Below are 20842 nucleotides of genomic sequence, written 5' to 3'. Positions count from 1 at the left end.
TCTCTTCGATGTATCACACAAAGATGCAATGACTTTGATTACCATTCCTGAAGACCGCGAATTTCTCTTACGACAGAAGATGAAAGGACGTGTAGGTGCAATGTTACCTGCAAAAGATATTAAAATAGCTGGTGTCGAGAAGAAGCGACATCTAGGGCATTTGTGGTATTTAACACCTGAGTGGGTGACGCTTGCCGTATTTGATTCCACTCTTTCTATTGAAATGAAACGTAAGATGTCACAGATACTCTGCTATATGAAAAAAGAGGATAATGCAGCTAATTTATAGCCTCCATCCTTGGGTTACAAAAAAATTATTGTTAAGCCGAAAGATGTTGCAAATTTTCTGGAAAAAGGTTTTTATGAGCTACTAAGTCCAAACTCTCTTAAAATTTTCCGCAGGTTCAATCTTAGTTATGATTTCCTACAAATTGATCCAATTGAGTGGGCCTCATGTAAAAGTTGTATTATTGCGAAGGAATTTTTTACATCGTTTCCTGTTATCAATGACGCTGCTGAAAGGGCCGTAGGCTTAACTCAAGAGTATTTGGGACAAGTGAAAACTGAAGACAATTTCCAAAACCTTTTCCTTGTTAGTCAGCACGCTCGTAGAGTAATGCCTATGAAATCATTGACTAAAAACTCTGTTCTTTCAGGTATATTTGCCAGTATATAAATAATAATTTAACAGTCTTAAAGTGTTTGTTTTCTTCACTAAATGTACTGATATCAATTTAAGTTCTTCTGGTAGTAGAAACTTGCATTATTATTCGCGTTACAGCAAGTGAATAACCTCTGACATTTGCCTTTCAAAAAGTTAAATAATACATATTTTGAGCTGCTTGAGGCAGGGTATAGGATCATCGCTGGAATTCTGAATTTTTTAGGCGGTTTCAGTTAACCAAAAGGAAAAAGAAAACAATGTGCCGCGCAAAAAAATATCAAATTTTGAAATTTTTAAAGAATAAGGGACACCCTACTGTAGCTGCTAAAGGTTCGGGGTGTCGAAAACGGAAGTGGTTCTGCAATACAAAAATGCAATGAGAGGGTATGAACAGGGGAGTACATACAGAATGAGTTGAACGGAGATGACAGCGGTCGGGGTGGAGATAACTTTAGTATTAACATGGACATTGACAAAGATGTCGACGATGCTGATGGCGATGAACAAGAGTACTACTTGTCAACATAGCTTTCAAAAACATGTTCATTGATATTGATGGAAAGGAGCCTGAATAAAGTGTATAGCTGTAGAAAGTATTGTATTTAATAAAGAGATTGGAAATATTGGAAACGGAAAATACAGTACACGGTAAAACTATGGTATTTGCATGCGTATTGGCGTAGTACCAAGGATATGAAGTCCTTGAGTGCATAATAGTTACACGGGTGGATCGTAGAAAAGTGTCGTCATGTTGTTTATACCAACCAAATAACCTACGGATCTTTTATAAAAACTCGGTACATAATTTAATTCAACTCGGTTCTATAATATTCCAAACTTCGTAGGTATGACTGCTCATAGACTTCTCTCTCTCTATTAGCTAATGGTTTAATGTAAATAAAACCGATGTTGTGCTTAATTGCTAGGTCAAAATAGGCAAAAAGCCTTATGCTACACAGCTGATTCCTTAAGAAATAAACTGTCTTTACGATTCGAGGTCATTAGTGTCTTAAATTTATTTACGAAATCTAGATTTGAACCTGAAGAAGCTTATCACTACGACTACGATCTAGTAAATTCTAAAAAGTACTGTTTTTTTTTTCTAAACTAAAATTCTATTTGAAAACAAATTTGTGTGCTTAAATTTTACTTTATGCTTTAAAAATGATTCCCTCCAAATATTTATTTTTTTCTAGCTCTCATTCATTTGTAGAAAAATATGACACCAGCAAAAAGGACATTTGGAGTAATTTCAGAAAATGTTGCCATATCAAGCTTTGAATAGATATTTTTCTGGCACATAGCTTTGCTTGCACTAATTTGCTTAGGCGAAGCATTTCGAGTATTATTTCAACTCTATCTCTCTATTTTCCGTATTCAAGGAGTTTGCTAGTCCATTTTCATGACTGACTTCAAGTATTTCAGTGGTTTCCTTTTCATACAACATTTCTATCTCCGGTTTGTTGAGCGCTTTTTGTGCTCGTTGCACTATTGAACACTGGCGAAATGGCTGGCTGGAGTTGGGTTCAAATAATGTGAATGTAAATACATAAATATGTTTGTACACATACATACATACTCTTCTTGAATTCACATGGTGAAGCACTAATAGAGTCACTGATCACTAAGTTGTTAATCCTAACAATACATAATACATAATACATTTCCTGTGAAATACGCAGCAAATTTTAGACTTTCACCCATTATTACAGTTATTCGTTGTTTGTATTGTGATAGTAAAAATTAGTTGACTATAATTTTATGCAATTGCTACTAAGATGGAGGTCATTAATTTCTTTTAATCAATTGATTCGAGCTTCTTCCAGATTAACCCAAGTTATTTTGTCTGACGAGGAGAGAACAGGCCTCCATGTTTCACAGGGTTTAAAAGAATCTCATTTATTTGATGATTAGGAGTGAAACATATTTGATGAGAATTAAAAGCTGCTAAACTGAGTTGCTCCTCGCCTTCTAAGTCCTGAAGTAGTATGTACTCGTATTGTCTTATAGCATCCCGAGATCACTAAAACCCCTACCGGTCTCAATAAACTTCTAAAATAAATGAGAGTGGAATAAAATGTCGAGATCGACGGAATATAAAGGCATCAGCTGACCTTTAATAAACAACCCCCTCCCTGGTTGGTAAGTCAAAATTGGAAATGCACAGGCCCGCTCTCTACTAATCATATCCTCAGGAGAGCATATTTACGATGAGACCAAAATGCTTCGTGTGAAAGATCGCAACAATTTCGCATTCGAAGCTCCAGCTGCGGAATTTGAAAAACTATCTCACAACGTCTCATGAATTTTTATATAAAGAAAAATTATCTTAGAATTCAAGACCGCTGCAGCTGTATTTACATTATTTGTCTACATAAATTTCAATCTCACTTAACTACTATACAGAGTTGCTGGAAGCCTTAGTTACTCAGCTTTCGTACTTAAATAAAGACAGTTAAAAACTTGAACTCGAAAAATGTAAATAACTTTTCGAGCTCATCCGTAAGCTCAAAATAACTTGTCCAACTTCACTTAGCAAACATTGCCGCTACCATCAACAAGCCGCTCTCAACTGTTGTAACAAATATTTATTGGGCTGCCTATCACTGTTAACAGCATCTAATCAAGTCAAGGGAATTCTTCGAAAATGTTTAGCATGAGCACGAGCCGTGCCAGTACATGCCAGCAACTGCATTTAAGCGCAGTTGAGAGAAGGAAACCAGAGCGTTCATGTATATATATATATGTATGTGTGTACACAGTAACGAAGGCAAGAGTTGCACACATGCGGCACAGCATGATTCCGACATGCCGGTATAGTAATCACCTCAACGATTCCCCACCCACGTGCGCTGACGGCCTTCACACTAATGACTGCAAACTTACGCTGCAAAAAAGCAAGACGTGCACATACTACATATGTATATACATATGTATGTATTTAAGTAAAAGAGATGTAAAGTACAACTTAGCAAAAATTGTATGTATGAGGAAAGAAATAATAAAAAAGCCGAATAAGAAATAGGCCAAAAGCGTTGAAGGTGTGACATGAATGTATAAAATTGCTTTTGACAGCCAACACAGACTCGGCCACATTGCGCTGCTATTGTAAGTTCGCTTGTCGGCGCAATCATTATTACGAAGTCTGGTAACGTTTTTTTGTTTTTTTTTTTATCTTTTTGTTTGAGTGACTGACGAAGCAAGACTGTACTGGTTAATGGGCGTACATACATACATGACGGCTGCTGTATGGCTTGCTGCTGATAAGAGTTTCTGCATTTAAGGTGGGGGTGTTGAGTTATTCGAACTCACGCAAATTTTTTGTTTTATCACCTTTAGACACATTCTCACAATAGAATATCGTTATGAAGCATTTAAAAATTAAAAGTTTGCATTTGCACCGGGTGTACTCGAGCTGGTATTTCTTATTGCGCTCACTTGCTTAGTAGGCACTCGATCATTTTTTTTTTTTAATTTGAAACCAAAATTTTCATTTTCGAAAAATCGAGAATACAAATTTTTTAATTATGACACAATCTCGCAAAAAAATAGTTTGGTCCAATACCCAGCCGACTGTTGTACAGTTTTATTGAACTCGGATACTGGAAACTATTAATTGTTTTTGAAACCCACTAAGATCGGGTTCTGTCTAGTGGTCTACATAATGAGAATAGAGATTCAATTATCAATGAATTACAATATGATCCATCCAACCAACTACATAGTACAAAATTAATGAGGAAAGCTTTAAAGCAAGCAAAGACACAGTGAAATTGTTCTATATGACTGAGTTTATCTTTAAACGACATTTATTCGAACACGGCGTTTATAATATCAATTGTTCCATATTTATTCAGCTAATGCGGCTGCAAATAATAATTTTTCAAACAAAAGTGCCCCAAAGGTTCTTTTGTATAAAATTTGTTTGTATTCTCATTTGAATACCTAATTAGTAGTTGTTCTAAACGTATTGAAGATAGATTTATTAAGAGAACATTCGCTACTATTTCTGAAATTCAATTTGTTTGAAGAATTCTGAAAGTTTTGAGCCACCTCAGATGGGATTTAGTATGTAATCAAAAGTTGTATCATGCTAAATGGGATAATTTTATTTTTGCGAAGAAGTGCTCTTTCATCTAATAAATTTGGATTTCGTTTTGGTCAAGTTTTTATATGTTGAGGGAGCGAAGCTATTTTAAAGTCAGTTAATCGAATATATAATTCTAAAAAATAAAATTGTTGCCGCAGTATTGGACAGACCATATTGCAACTTTATCTTTCTTTTAATTTTATTTGACCTAGCCGATTTAATTATGTACATATGTCAAAGCTAAAGGTCGTCAACAGCACAGCTGCTGCGGCTGCTTTCGCATTGTTTGTCGCAGCAAAACTTTACGCTGGCACAGCGTTAACTGGGTAAGTAGACTACGAACCCGCGTGTTACACGGATGGACTTCATACAAAAACTCGACAAAGCGGCGATACCGCTCATAAGCTGCACATGTTACTGAGTTTTTTAATGCTGTTGCTGGTACTTTCTGGTTATTTGTTATTTAGCCATGGTACAGTAATTCTTAGCCAACGGACAGTGCTCATCTGCATTTTTGACATTTTAGCTATTCTCACTGTTTTTAGTTCACTGCTCCAACATTACTTTGTAATTAAAGTTTTTTGGCTGATTTCTTGCTTCATGTGCCAAAGGGTTCATTAACACTCGGTTGACTTCGTGTTTTCCTATGCCGCGAGTAGTTTTACGAATTAAAATAATATTATGTACAATAAGCCGGCAGCTATTTACAACAACTGGGGCTCGCAAGGTACCGTTGCTATCGACGTCTGGCTGTCTAATTAGACGAATTGTTTTAAACAGTTCGTGTTGTTTTTGCTTGTGTGTTCTTTTGAGCGCAAAACTTGCTCAAAGTTAATTTAGTAGATTTGTTTTCGTTTTCGTTTTTTCGTTTTAGCAAATTAAATTTTTTTAAAGGGGACGCCGGTGGTCCCAACAGCGTCAAAAGTCAAAGAGAACACATAACGGCTAATTAGCTTCAAAGCAACTTTGCGCAAAATCTGTAATTTGATGCCGTTTGAAAAATTGTTTGAATGCAAAGTATTTATTTGATTTTTACATTTGAATATCGTGTGCCGTTACGCAATCAGCAACGGTTATGATCGTCGGTTGCTAATCATAATATGCTAGATTCACAGAGTTCAAACGTTGCGCTTAGAAACAGGTTCCTAGTTCAGAAGTCTAGATCAATTGACAGTTTTAGATAGTATGTACATACATATTTAAATTCCAGAAGCGGATTGTATACATATCGTATTTCGAAATGATTTAGTTCTGCAGTAATAATAATATAATATGTGTATATATAAGAAGAATGGTATTTGATAGCACATTCGGTCTGTCATTCAAGAAAATCAACTTATACAATGATATATCCATATTTGACAGGTTTTGTCGAAATAAACTACACACTTTGAAATCGATAGGAGAGAAAAAACTATAAAACCAATATGCTATAACTTTTCAGGAATATTCTCTTGACTTGACCTGGTATAAAATAAGTCTAAAAATTGTTTATCAAGTTTTCCTCCTCAAAGTTTATCAAGGAAATATTACTAAGAGCTTTTAGATATGGTTTTTACAGGAACTGAATTTAAATAGAGAAAGAAAATGTGCTTTTCCTCTAAACAAACCAACATATTTCTTTTAAAGACATCGTTGCTGCTTAATAACCTTTTCCGTTAATTTAATTGATAAATTAACCAGCCTTTGCTCCATTAAAGCGTTGATTTAGATCGATTTACGATACAAAAGAAAAATCACAATTTACTACATTAACTTTTAATCGAGTTAGACTGGAATGCAATGATGTTGTCCACGCTGGAGATTTGGATGTGATTTGGTTTGGAACAGCAAAAATAATAATGTACATAATATGTATAACAAATGGTCGTTAATCGAGTAGCTGGCAGTGAGAAAGAAAAACATTGGTTTCTCAATTATAATCTTATTGTACCAAATTTATTAAGCTGTGCGAAAAGGCTATAAGAGTGCCCCCTTTCAGATACCCCGATCGCAATGTGGAAATACGAACCTGTTTCTTCACTTGAATGCGAAAATTACACAACTATCCAACATTCCTCGCATGAACTAGCTTCCTCTTATAACCATATCTCCCGGACAACAGCAGTGAACACTTAATAGACACTAAATAGGCAGTTTTACTTGTCGCAATGCAATCCTTTAGGCTTTCAGCTGTGTTACGCCCGATAGTCACATAGGAGAACAGCCAATGAACACCATGAGTGCACGAATACACTCATACGCACTCACCAAACTCTCACTACACAAATATTTGCGTCCATGCGTGACAGAATAGTGCGAGACAAGCTCACAAAAACAGATTAGAGCATTCAACAGGGCCAAGTAAGGTATTTGAATGTCTCTTGGCTATCGACTTAAGTGGTTTAAATCGGGATTTGTGCATTGCATTGCTGTCGAGCCTAAAAATGTTTATCCGACAATAAGTGCGTATGTATGTATGTAGTTGTAGGCAAACAATTAGCAACAACAAACGCAGCCAGAGCTAAGGACATTCTACTCAAATGTTAATGTCTTGCTCCGTGTTCATTGGGAACATTGAAAGTGTTAGTTACCAAGCGCACAAATATACAGATACATCCATGCATACATACATATGTATATACATGCAAATCGTGTCTTGATACCGTTATACTCGTAGATGTGGAAGTTTAATTATTGTCACAGCTGCACTTTGGAGCAAGCGAGCATAACATGCATGAATTACGAATACCAACAACAAGTAATATATGCACATTGGCAGAGTAAAGGAAGTGGCGTGGAATAGATATACTATATACACTCATAAAAGGCAAACGAGGGTATATCACATACATATATTCTAATTGGGATTTAAAGTCCATAATGAGTGTGTATTTCAATTTGTTTATTATTTAATTATGTAAAAATGGTTTCGAACTGTCCAGACCTTATCGAAATGACGAAGGTGATGGCTGTGGATTCAGAGTTCAAGGGCACAGGTCATATAAATTTCTTCCTTCACCTGAGTTACAGGCATTATCTGCAGAAGTGACATTTCCCTTGTAAAGTTAGCAATAAGCATTTTACTCTCATTTTGCAGTTTCAACAAGATAAAAGTTATGTAAGGTTCCATTACAATTAGATCAAAGTCAAGTCCTTGCTTAATGCAACTAAACAGTTACACCACTGATGAAAGTGTGCAAATAAAATTCTTATGACGCCGGATTCATAGTATGTAGTTCAGATTGAGTTTAGACTTAATCAATTGAATTTTTTATTGAAAATGAAAGAAGAGTCTTGTCTTAGATAGAACTTTGAAGAAGTAGAACTTTTTACTTTCGTAGACACCGCTTACGTGGTTATAACCGAGTTAACAACAGCACATATGTATGTAACTTGTTTCTCTTTTTCGCTTTTTGGCAGAAATTGGTGATAAGAAGTACAAGTAGGTCCTTCTGTATTTGATTTTTCCATCGCAGAGGAGGATAAATCTTCTGCAAAACCTTACTCTCAAAAGCTGCTAGTGTCATCGGATCTTGACATCATCCACACTTCGGTACAAGAAACAATCAGGAATGGTAAAAGCCCCTGTAGAGTTTGCTTTGTTCATCTAGAGAGGTCTTTACTTTTCAACTTCCAATAGTAGTAGACCTTCAAAGTTATGACTGTTACCAGCGAAGTTGGAGCCAAGTCGCCAATGCGAATTCTGATGGCTAGAGATATCCTCGTCTTGTTTACTACCAGACCTATACACTTTGTTTTATTCAGTCTGAAAAAGATAGAGACTCTTATGAGAAGAACTCTAAACCACTTTTAGGAAATTCGGTTCCCCGCAAGCTGACACATAGTTCAATATTTCCGACTTCTCAATTTCCGTTAGCTGCAGCACACGTCGACTTCATGAATGAAATATTCCAACAAAAGCATCATCATTAGCTTAAGTCACTTTGCAAATAATGCTGCCAAACCAGTGATCACTTTCAATGTAGGCAACCGCGTTTCTATAAAACTAAAAGTACCGCAATACATGTGTACATTTATTGTCTCCAAATAATTTATATTGGCCCATAAATACTGCTGCGCGGCCGCTGTTGCAGCTACTGCTATGGCTGCATCCCTTCATAATCTATTTTTCAATTATATAAATATCTTTCCTTTCGTTACACTGCAGTAACTGCTCTTCGCCGCTAACCAACAACGTTTAAGCCAATAATTGCTGCAATCTCCTCTCAACCATATTGCTTTATTCTTTCTGTTTTATGCAATTTTATAAGAACAACGTGGTTTTGGCGCTTGCCAACACTTGACACACATCCCCACACTGGAACATTTGCTAATATTGCCAACGAAAGAAATGGAAATATTATTAGTTTTGCGAGTTGTTATTGTTGCTGCTGAGCTCTTTCTTTTCGATATTTTGTTTCTGTTTTTATTGTTGTGGTACGTGGTGTTATTAGTATTATTTTGTTATATATTTATCTTCTCTCCATTTTTGGCAACACTTTGAACATTACAGTACAACATACATGCAGAGATGAGTAAGCCAAAGCAACTGAGCAGCCAAATAATAAACAAGTCAAAGTGAAGAAGAGAAGACACACACGGAAGGAGAGGAAGTCGCACAGCAAGTAGACAGACTGTCGCCGTCTCTGGCTTTATGGATGGAGTTATGGACAAAACACTGACGACAGCCAACAAATATGTTGCAACAATAGTCAAGCGACGGGTTGGTACAAAAATGCTGCTGCATGGCCACAGTTTAGAGCTTAGATCCAAGAAAGCGAGCGTTTACTATACCCAAAGCGATTATATATGTATGTATGCATTTATATGCAGTATTTGTAAAGAAATTCAAGTTGCGACTACGTGCTGTGCATTGTATGGTGCATGGCATTCAGCAACGTCACTATCAGCCTTATAAGATATATATTTACCTAGCCATATAGCCATAGAACTTGAATGTAGTTGGCGGTTCCCACTGGTGCTCTCGCAACTAACACGCGCATATCTATGTATCTCTGAACCATACCTACATACCTTGACTGCTGTTGCAGTCATAAAAACAATAACACTATGCAATAATTGACACTGATGTTCCTCATCCAATGATGTCATCTGGTAGCTGATTTAGCGCACTGTTTTCTAAGTTGTCATGCAAAATTATATTTTACTGCATGTGTGCATGATTGCATTGCATACTCAGAGTGTAGTAAGAATCGAGCATACACTGAGCAACACGCCGGCAGTCTCTAGGCACAACAAAAAGAGAAGAAATTTCAGTAAGCTACTTCCACAGAGTTCAGTTAGGCATCTTATAAGACTTTAAACTCTTTCCAAAGCGAGGAGAGAGGATCAGGGCTTCATAGGATGTGGCTCTTAATGAAGTCACTCTGGCAGATTCGAGACGGAAGCTCGCCAAGGTATCCATCACTATACGAATTACAAACCAGGATTGAACTCCACACTTACAAATTCCATTATAGTATATGAAGGATGGGGTAATTCTTGGATCGATTTCAACTAGTTTTGGTACCAAGCAACATAATATCCAAGCTCACTTAATTTTGAGAAGATATAATAAAGTTATAAGCTCACCGGAAGTTCAAAAATTATAATATGAGGTATATGTGGCCTGAAGGTAGCACTGACCTGATTTTGCCAATTTTGAGAACAGAGGCAAACAATTAGAAGAACACATCTCCTTTGAATTTCTTTAAACTCGCCGAGAATTTTACTGGCAAATTTTCGCCAAAAAATTAATCTTTGGCACCGAGGTCTTCATGTTCGATAAATATCGAACATAACATTTTTTGTTTTGTCCGTTAACATTTTTTGTCCGATTTCAACAATTTTTAAATACGTAATGCCACACCTCAAATTTGGTGTTTGTGAAAAGTTTTCTTCCAGTATCTTTATTGGTTATGGTTTTTTCTATTGCAAAGCGAACGAATCAGATGGAGTTCAAAATTTAGTTAAATGAGAAGTAGGTGTGGCCGTAACCACTTTCCATCCGTAATATGAGGGTGTCAAAAATGTTATGTTCCAAATTTCCTTGAAATCGTTCGGTAGTTCTTGAGATATAATTGATACTTGACATATTGCCAAAAACAAAATTTTTCGCGCTAAGATATTTATATTCTCCACAAAAAGGAAACACCAATTAAGCTGGCGATAAAATGAGCTTCCATCACACGAAACGCTTTGAAATGCGAGAAAGTAATGAATAATAAAATTTTAAAAAGGCGAAAGGCTTGAGAGAATAAAATAGAGTGTGAAACGCTTAAAAACAAGCGCATGAAAGAATGCGAAAATTTATTAGTACTGTTTGCATATATGTATTTACTACAGTACTCACCGCGTAGTGCGATCTATGAAGCATTTTATTTTTATATTCCAACTTAATGTATCATCTTCTCTTTATTGTCTACACCGATGTAATGAATTTCCATCAGAGTCCTTCAACTTGTCAGGCGCTGTAGCGGCGGCCACTGTTACAGGCGGTGGGTAGTATGTGTGCGAGTGGAGGGCTGCGTGCGTGCTTGCAGGTGCCGTTGATGGCTTCAAGCTCGTTAAAATTGCTTTCAAAATTAAAAAGTCTTTACGAACGAACCCTAAAACAATGTCTTCGTAACTACTTTCACTTTCAGATCAATAAAAGTATAGCAAATATTCGACCAAAATCGTCTATTGGGACATACCCTAGCCTCTCCTACCGTGTGCGGCACTTTCTTAATCGATATTTTAACAAACCCCTGTGAAGTTAGTTAAATTCTCCTAAGGTAGTGATACAACTTAGAACATTTAAAAAAAAAAATTTGAAATACAATTTCATTTGCTGATAACTCCTCCAAGCATATTTAACTACTTTAACACATTGAGCAGCATGCCCTCAGGCATAATTTCACTAGGCAGTTACAATGGTGAACGCACGTTTCTTGGAAACAGGTGATGCCACTGCTGTCATGTGATTGCTTTTGATTGTACTATATACGTAAGTACGTAGTTGTTGTTATTTGTAGCTCCTGCTGTGCATCCTGCATTCTTGCATGGCCTATCATTTAAAGCACTCATACATGCACCGACATATGACAAACGACACTGCGAACCAAACAAGCAATACTAAGTGGGCGTAAGGGATGTTGTGGGGATTTCTTGAGGGTAGCGGGCGCATTGTAGGTGTATAGATATGTAGAAAAGTGTATAATATCTACTATTCGGACACATAAATGCTTTCAATGGTGACTAATAGTGTTATCAACTGTATTGTTAGTGCTTTTTGTAATCAAATAGCTCCGGGTGTTAAGTGAAGAGCTATCTTATTTCGAAAGCCTTAAAAAGTTCTTTTTGTATTTATACGTTATGCAAACTATGAAAAATATTGGGTGGAATAAGAGAAGGCTTAAAAAAGTGTAGAATTTATTTGATCTAAATAAAAAAACAATAATTGAACTGAAAGATCAAGGTCCCGGAAAGCGAACAAAACTCTTACAATGACTTCTTCACATTTGGTATCCAGTTAAGTAAACAAGCAGTCGTGCTTCCGATATCTTGTGAGAGGAATAAATTCTGTATATATTCTGATATCGGAACTGTACACGTATAAATAAGATCCCATCAAGTTGAATGTTATTTTTATAGATCATAGACAATATCGTTCATTAGTTTAGTTTTTCCTTAAATTCTACCGGTACTTTCTAAAAATAGAATTAAATGTATTTTTTTAAAGCACATCAGAAATTTTTTAAAAAATTTCGCAGCAACAATGAAGTTCAATTTGGTCAGGTTAAGGAATCAAGATTATTATAGTTTGTCACGAAGTTTGTGACACCCAGCGTCAGTATGTTGAACTGAGTCGATTTAGCCATGTCCGTCTGTCTGCATATATACGAACTAGTCCTTCAGTTTTTAAGATATCGTTTTGAAATTTTGCACATTTTATTTTCTCTTCAAGAAGCTGCTCATTTGTCGAAGCTGCCGATATCGGACCACTATATCATATAGCTGCCATACAAACTGAACGATCGGAATCAAGGGCTTGTATGAAAAACTTCCGCATTTTACTACATATATTCACGAAATTTGGTGTGAGTTATTGCTCATAGAAATAATTTAATCTCCGAAAAAATTGTTCAGATCGGTTCACTATAGCATATAGCTGCCATACAAACTGAACGATCGGCATCAATGACTTGTATGGACAACTTTTCTTCTTTTTATACTCTCGCAACAAATGTTGCTAAAGAGAGTATTATAGTTTTGTTCACATAACGGTTGTTTGTAACACCCAAAACTAAACGAGTTAGACATAGGGTTATATATACCAAAGTGATCAGGGTGAAGAGTGGAGTTCAAATCCGAATGTCTGTCTGTCCGTCCGTCCGTGCAAGCTGTAACTTGAGTAAAAATTGAGATATCTTAATGAAACTTGGAACACGTGTTCCTTGTCAGCATAACAAGTTTAAGTTCGAAGATGGGCGGAATCGGACCATTGCCACGCCCACAAAATGGCGAAAACCGAAAACACATAAAGTGCCATAACTAAGCCATAAATAAAGTTATGGCAACAAAATTTGGTATGAAGGATCGAACTATGAAGGGGCATATGTGGATGTAATTTTTTTTAGGAAGTGGGTGTGGCCCCGCCCCCAAATAGGTTTTTTGTACATATCTCGGAAACCAATAGAGCTATTAAACCAAATTTTCTGCAGTCGTTTTTTTTAGCCACTTCTTAATACATTCCAAAAATGAAAGAAATCGGATAACAACCACGCCCACCTCCCATACAAAGGTTAGGTTGAAAATTACTAAAAGTGGGTTAACTCACTAACGAAAAACGCCAGAAACACTAAATTTCACATAAGAAATGGCAGATGGAAGCTGCACTCAGATTTTTTTACAAAATGGAAAATGGGCGTGGCATCGTCCACATATGGGTCAAAAACCATATCTCAGGAACTACTCTACCAATTCCATTTAAACTTGGGTTGTAATAGTTTCCTTACATCCCAATGATATGTTGTGAAAATAGGCCAAATCGCTTCACAACCACGCCTACTTCCTATATACCAGAACTTTGAAGACGATCTGAATCGTTTACTTTACAACATATAAAATAAGCACTAGTGAAGATATCGGTGAAGAACTTTGCACAAATACTATGTTAATAGTGTGGCAGTCCTATTCTAAAAATCGCCGAAATCGGACCATAGGTTTTTAAGGCCCCATATATTGAACACGAAGACCTCGGTGCTTCTAACCTAATATTATGGTTTCCAACTTTCAATGGACTTTATACAATATATATGACGAATATGTGGGTCAAATTGTGTATTATATAATATTAATTAAGTTAAATAAATAAATTGCGAGAGTATAAAATGTTCGGTTACACCCGAACTTAGCCCTTCCTTACTTGTTTCATCTAAAATCGTCATTTTGGCTTGAAAATAGTACCAAAAATTTAAAAATTTAATAATAAAAAAAAACTCGACGTCAATTGAAAGATAAACTAATAAACTAAAGAAAGCATTTTGATTTTTTGGTGTCAGATGATCCAGTGATGCTGTAGGCTGGTCACCGCACAAAAACTTCTTTTCGAGATGCCTGCAGAGATCGACGATAAATCCGTTATTCCTCGCTATTTTTCGATAAAACTTTTTTTAAGTATTATTTATTGAGAGAACACTTCGGTGAGAGAACACTTGGAACACGTGCACTTGTAACACGTGTGATATTACATCTTTTCCCTGTGAGGATATGTAAAGTATAAAGTCTATGTTGACATTGCCACTTCGATTTAGTCCTTGAAGCAAAAGCAGTCGAAATACTCGAACGAGTCATCGAAAATTGGACTCAACAGATGGACCATCTGAGTCATAGCCGCGGTCAACATTGGAAAGAGATAATCTTTAAAAAATAAATGCCAAAGAATGTTCTTTCGAATGATGATAAACATTCCCCAATAAATTTGAAGTTTCTGTAGTTTTTTCTTTAAGAAAATTGGGAATTTCGAAATGGTTCACCCTTTACAAATACTTACATATGCTTATCGATTAGGTATGCATGTAAGTGTGTATTATATGCAACAGATGGTACTGAGTAGTCGGTAGTGTATTGGTTTTAAGAACGTAATTTGAATACTGGCAAACAAAGCGCATAACTCTACAAAGATGACAATTAGTAAGTTTATATATGTAAGTTTTCTAGCTTAGAGGAAATCAATAAATGCACTACTTAATATTGTTTAGAAGCTTTGTCTATATCATAGACCACTTTTGCTTTGAGGGATTAAATTCAAGATATACAAAGTGTATTTAAAAGTAATGAAAAATTGTAGATTTCAACAATCAGTGCCAGTAAGTTTCAAGTCTTCGGCTTACTAGCTTTGTCTTAGAACTTTTATTTACGGCCTAGTAATAATCTCAGAAAGAACGGCTGGGAATTAAACAATATTAAAGAAGTGGGCGTGGCAAAGTTTATAATTATTTTGCAAAACTAAAACCGAAAATAAACAACAATAGATTGAAGTTCCGCTTGAATGGCACAGCGTCTTTTCGATTATTGAAAATTTGAATACACAAATAAACAAGAAAAAACGTTAACTTCGGTTGTACCGAAGCTAATATACCCTTCACAGGTGCATTTCTTTTACCCATACTCCCATTTACCCATAAATTCGGCATAAAGTTTAATATAATAACGAAAGTCATATATAGATATGAGGGCTGAGGTAATTCCTAAACCGATTTCATTCAATTTCACCAGCAAGGTACACTATATCCAATACTATACGCTCACTTAATTTTGCTAAGATATATCACATATTAACCAATACATATATGTGTAATAATGCTAAACGAATTTTTGAAAAACCTATAATTAGGTATATGGGAGATGGGGATGATATTTTTGAAAAACCTATAATTATGTATATGAGAGCTAAGAGATGTTGTGACCCGATTTTAATAATTTTTGAAATAGAGACACACTATTGGAAGAAATCAATTTCCTCTGAGTTACATTAAATTAGCTGAGAGATTTACCCATATTTTCGGTTAAAATTTAACCTTAGGCGCTGAGTTCAACATGTTCGATATCTGGGGCCTTGAGAAGTTATAGTCCGTTTTCGACAATTTTTTCACCAGTGAAGCCAGAGATGACATGCACTAATGTAAAGTTTTATTCCGTTATCTTCATTGGTTCCTTATGTTTACATTATAAAATGAAGGAATAAGACAGATTTCAAAATTAAGTTATAAGGAAAGTATTAGTGGTTGTGAATCGATTTCTCCCATTTTTGGTCCGTGTTATCAGGGTGTCAAGAAAATATTATATACCGAATTTCATTAAAATCTTGCGAGTAGTTCCTGAGATATGGTTTTTGACCCATAATTGGGCTATGCCACGCCCATTTTCCATTTTGTAAAAAGATCTGAGTGCAGCTTCCTTCTGCTATCATTTGTGTGAAATTTTGTGTTTCTGACGTTTCTCGTTAGTGAGTTAACGCACTTTTAGTCATTTTCAACCTAACCTTCGTATGGGAGGGGGGCGTGGTTATTATCCGATTTCTTTCATTTTTGGACTGTATAAGGAAACGGCTAAAAGAAACGACTGCAGAAAGTTTGGTTTATATAGCTTTATTGCTCTTTATGTGTTTTTGGTTATCGCCATTTTGTGGGCGTGGCAGTGGTCCGATTCCGCCCATCTTCGATCTTAAACTTCTTATGCTGACAAGGAACACGTGTTCCAAGTTTCATTAAGATATCTCAATTTTTACTCAAGTTACAGCTTGCACGGACGGACAGACAGACATCCGGATTTGAACTTTACTCGTCACCCTGATCACTTTGGTATATATAGCCCTTTATCTAACTCGTTTAGTTTTGGGACTTATAAAACCGTTATGTGGACAAAACTATAATACTCTCTTTAGCTACTTTTGTTGCGAGAGTATAAAAATAAGCTATAGTGAACCGATCTGAACAATTTTTTCAGAGATTAAATTATTTCTATGAACAATAACTCACACCAAATTTCGTGAAGATATGTAGTAAAATGTTTTCCATACAAGCCCTTGATTCCGATCGTTCAGTTTGTATGGCAGCTATATGCTCTAGTGGTCCGATATAGCAGTTCCGACAAATGAGCAGCTTTTTGAAGAAAAAATAACATCTGAAAAATTTCAAAACGATATCATAAAAACTGAAGGACTAGTTCGTATATATACAGACAGACAGACAGACGGACATGGCTAAATCAACTCAGTTATAGGGCCTCCGACGCTTCCTTCTGGGTGTTACAAACTTCGTGACAAACTTGTTCAGGGTATAAAAATGTGCATTAATCCAGCGACGGTTCAGCTAACGCATGCAGTAAAGGTCGACTCCTCACACCCTGCTAACTGACGAACAGAGGAAGTAAGGACAATGCGCAAACGAAAACGGCACATCCGTTGACAGCACACACACACACTTAGACACAATATATTGCACTTCCTGGCTGTCTAGGCGGCGCCAAAATAATCAAGCGACAAAAGCGAACAGAACGGCAACGACTGCAATGCGGTACAGAGTAAAATGCAAATGGCTGCGACACACAACACAGAGAGAACACAATACGGATGTTGTTTTACTATATACACACAGACATAAACAGAGAAAGAGAGTGAGACACGCTTTTTTATACTTTTCATTTTATTTTTGTCAGCTTCTTGTTTTGCCATTTGCTTTGTGTTTGTTTCCTTGCTCGCCGTGTGCATATCTTGCACTGGATAGAGTATTTTGCCATTGTGACAGATTTTTCCCGGCCGACAGTCGGTCGTTGGTAGTCGAGTAGCGCGCCAAATGCTTTGTTTTGTTTCGACTTGAACAAATTTGCCGTATACAAATTGCCAGCGTACTGACATTTGCTGCTGCTGCGACATAACCCTGCATGGCGTTTGCTGCAAGGTCCTGCTGCCTATGTTCTGCTGCTTGGGTGTGGGTAGAGTGGGTGTACCTTGTGGATGTGCGCATAGCATCCGCCTTCTGCAAACGCTTCCGCGCATTAGATAATTTGTTTATTTTGACATGCTTTTATTCCGCCACTTTAACCCATAAACGCTCATATTAGCACACACATTCAACTGTTTCTTCGCTATTGTTGCACCGCCTAACATAACCTCTCGACACTTAATTTCTAACCACACTCTCTGTTTTATGTGTATGCAATCTAGCGGCAATTTCTTTTCCGTGTCAACCACAATTCTAATTTGAATTAGAGGTCTAATTGCTCAACAAGCTTGAAAGCTTTTTGCATTTAAATTGTCACTAATTGTTGGCGATGACGGACAATCTAAGCATTTGGAGTTTACGAGTACATATGTATGTATGTATGTATGCCAAAAGTGTTGTCTTTTGTGTTGAACGCGTACAACAACAAAACCAAATTGAACAAGTAAGGAAAGGCTAAGTTCGGGTGCAACCGAACATTTTATACTCTCGCAATTTATTGAAGAAATTTAATCAATACATATATGCGGAATAAAGCTCACCGTATTTTTGAAAAACCTATAATTAGGTATATGGGAGCTAGGAGAAGATACTTTTGAAAAACCTACAATGAGGTATATGAAAATGTTATGACCCGATTTTAATCATTTTTGGAACAGAGACACACTATTAGAAGAAAACAATTTCCTCTCAATTAAATTGAGATATCTGAGGATTTACCCATATTTTCGGTTAAAATTTATCCTTAGGCGCTGAGTTCTACATGTTCGATATCTGGGTCCTTGAAAAGTTATGGTCCGTTTTCGACAATTTTTTCACAAGTGAAGACATGCACTAATTGTGTAAAGTTTTATTCCGTTATCTTCATTGGTTCCTTATGTTTACATTATAAAGTGAAGGAATAAGATGGATTTCAAAATTAAGTTATAAGGAAAGTAGTAGTGGTTGTGAACCGATTTCGCCCATTTTTTGTCCATGTTATCAGGGTATCAAGAAAGTATTATATACAGAATTTCATTCGAATCGGTCAAGTAGTTCCTGAGATATGGTTTTTGACCCATAAGTGGGCGATGCCACGCCCATTTTCCATTTTGTAAGAAAATCTGAGTACAGCTCCCTTCGGCTATTTCTTCTGCAAAATTTAGTGTTTCTGACGTTTTACGTTAGTTAGTTAACCCACATTTAGTAATTTTCAACCTAACCTTTGTATGGGAGGTGGGCGTCGTTATTATCCGATTTCAACTATTTTCATGGTGTGTGGTGGGGTATGTAAGAGAACCGACTGCAGAATGTTTGGTTTATACAGCTTTATTAGTTTGCGGGTTAAATACAAATAACCGATTTGTGGGCGGAGCCACGCCCACTTTCCCAAAAAAATTACATCCAAATCTGCCCCGTCCTAGTGCGATCCTTTATTCCAAATTTTACTTTTATATCTTCATTTATGGCTTAGTTATGACATTTTATGTGTTTTTGGTTTTCGCCATTTTGTGGACGTGGCAATGGTCCGATTCTACCCTTTTTCGAACTTGATCTTTTTATGGTGCCAATGAATATTTGTGCCAAGTTTCGTCAAGATATCTTAATTTTTACGCTAGTTACAGCTTGCACAGACGGACAGACGGACGGACTGACAGACATCCGGATTTCAAATCTACTCGTCACCCTGATCACTTTGGTATATATGACTCTATATCTAACTCTTTTAGTTTTAGGTGTTACAAACAACCGTTAAGTGAACAAAACTATAATACTCTCTTTAGCAACTTTTGTTGATGATTTAAATATAAATTTCGGTAAAAGGTCCCCAAGCTTTCTAAAGGCATTGCCAGCTCAGATAAAAACACTGGTTCTAAAGTAGATAAGAAAAATAAAAAGGAGCTTATGTATGGTTTCGTCGCCACAGTTAGTAACTTTCGTCCTACACTCAAACTGAACCACAAAATCTATTACATATATGGAATTGGGTTTTGTAGGCATGGCAAACATAACATGCACGTCTATATCGTCAATTTCCTCCAAACTAAGATCGGAGAGCCATTCACTTGGGACTGGCCAGGAACGATTCTTTTACAAGGGGCTCAAGCAACTCGCGACTTCCATTTTTTAGGCCAAGTATACTCTGGGTAACCAACAGACATCCGTTTGAAGGTGAGCTAAAGTGAGAAAGCAAAGACCGCTTATGCGGTAGTGCGTATGGTTTGGGACCCCCCACATAAAAAACCCTTCTCAATGAAAGGGAAACAACAGCCTCGGATGAGAGGCAATTGCATTCGCGACTTGACGGCACTAGGAGTTTTCGAGATAAAGGGATTTTTGGTCATTTGAACGATGGGACAAACTGTATAAGTTATTCGATAACATTGACATAGTTCAGCAAATAAAAAGATAGCGGTTACGCTAGTCAGCTCATGTTGTCCGTATAGATGAAAGCACTGCAGCTTTGAAAGTGTTCCATGTAGTACCCGCTGGTGGAAGCCGAGGCAGAGTAGTGGAGGTTACTCCGCTGGAAAGACCAGATGGAGAATCGTTTCGAGACAAAGTCAACATTCCGTATCATATCACATCAGTTACAGCCGATAAGACAATGACTCAGTTCCCTAATATCCATCTTACTAGAAAGGTGAGAAGAGTACACTTGTGACTAGGGATGGCAAAAATTTTTGTTTAATCGATTAAATAATCAAATGATTAATTGCAAGATATAAAAAAATAATTGCAATTAATTGCAATTAATGTAAAAAAATCGATTAATCGATTAATTCCAATGTTTGCAACTTTGCGTAAAAATAAAACCAATAAAATATAGGAAACTATATTCATATTTCAGACATTCAAATTGTGTTCGTATATACACAAAAACAAAAACGGAAATAAAATTAAAATATCGTATTAAAAATTCATTTGTCTTAGCATAAAGGAAAATATATTCATTGAATATATTCAGAAAATTTAGAAGTCTGTTCAACCAAGTTTGAAGAAAAAGCAATTTCGATAAACTTTTTGTTGTCAAACGATTGCGTTTTTCGGTCGCAGTTGCAGAGAACTTACAACATAGAGAAGGTGCAGGTTCGACAGCGACTGAAATTCAAATCTGAAAGAAGTGTACTAGGGAATTTA

At 36.3% G+C, this 20842-nt stretch overlaps 1 protein-coding gene across 9 annotated transcripts in view; it reads right to left on the bottom strand.

Annotated features, from left to right (window-relative positions):
* LOC105217823 (cadherin-87A) overlaps positions 1–20842 on the bottom strand; it is a 266466-nt gene that overhangs the window by 65334 nt on the left and 180290 nt on the right. The window lies entirely within an intron of this gene.

Source organism: Zeugodacus cucurbitae, chromosome 2, assembly GCF_028554725.1.
Source record: "Zeugodacus cucurbitae isolate PBARC_wt_2022May chromosome 2, idZeuCucr1.2, whole genome shotgun sequence".
Taxonomy (NCBI): domain Eukaryota; kingdom Metazoa; phylum Arthropoda; class Insecta; order Diptera; family Tephritidae; genus Zeugodacus; species Zeugodacus cucurbitae.
This window is presented reverse-complemented; position numbering and strand designations above follow the sequence as displayed.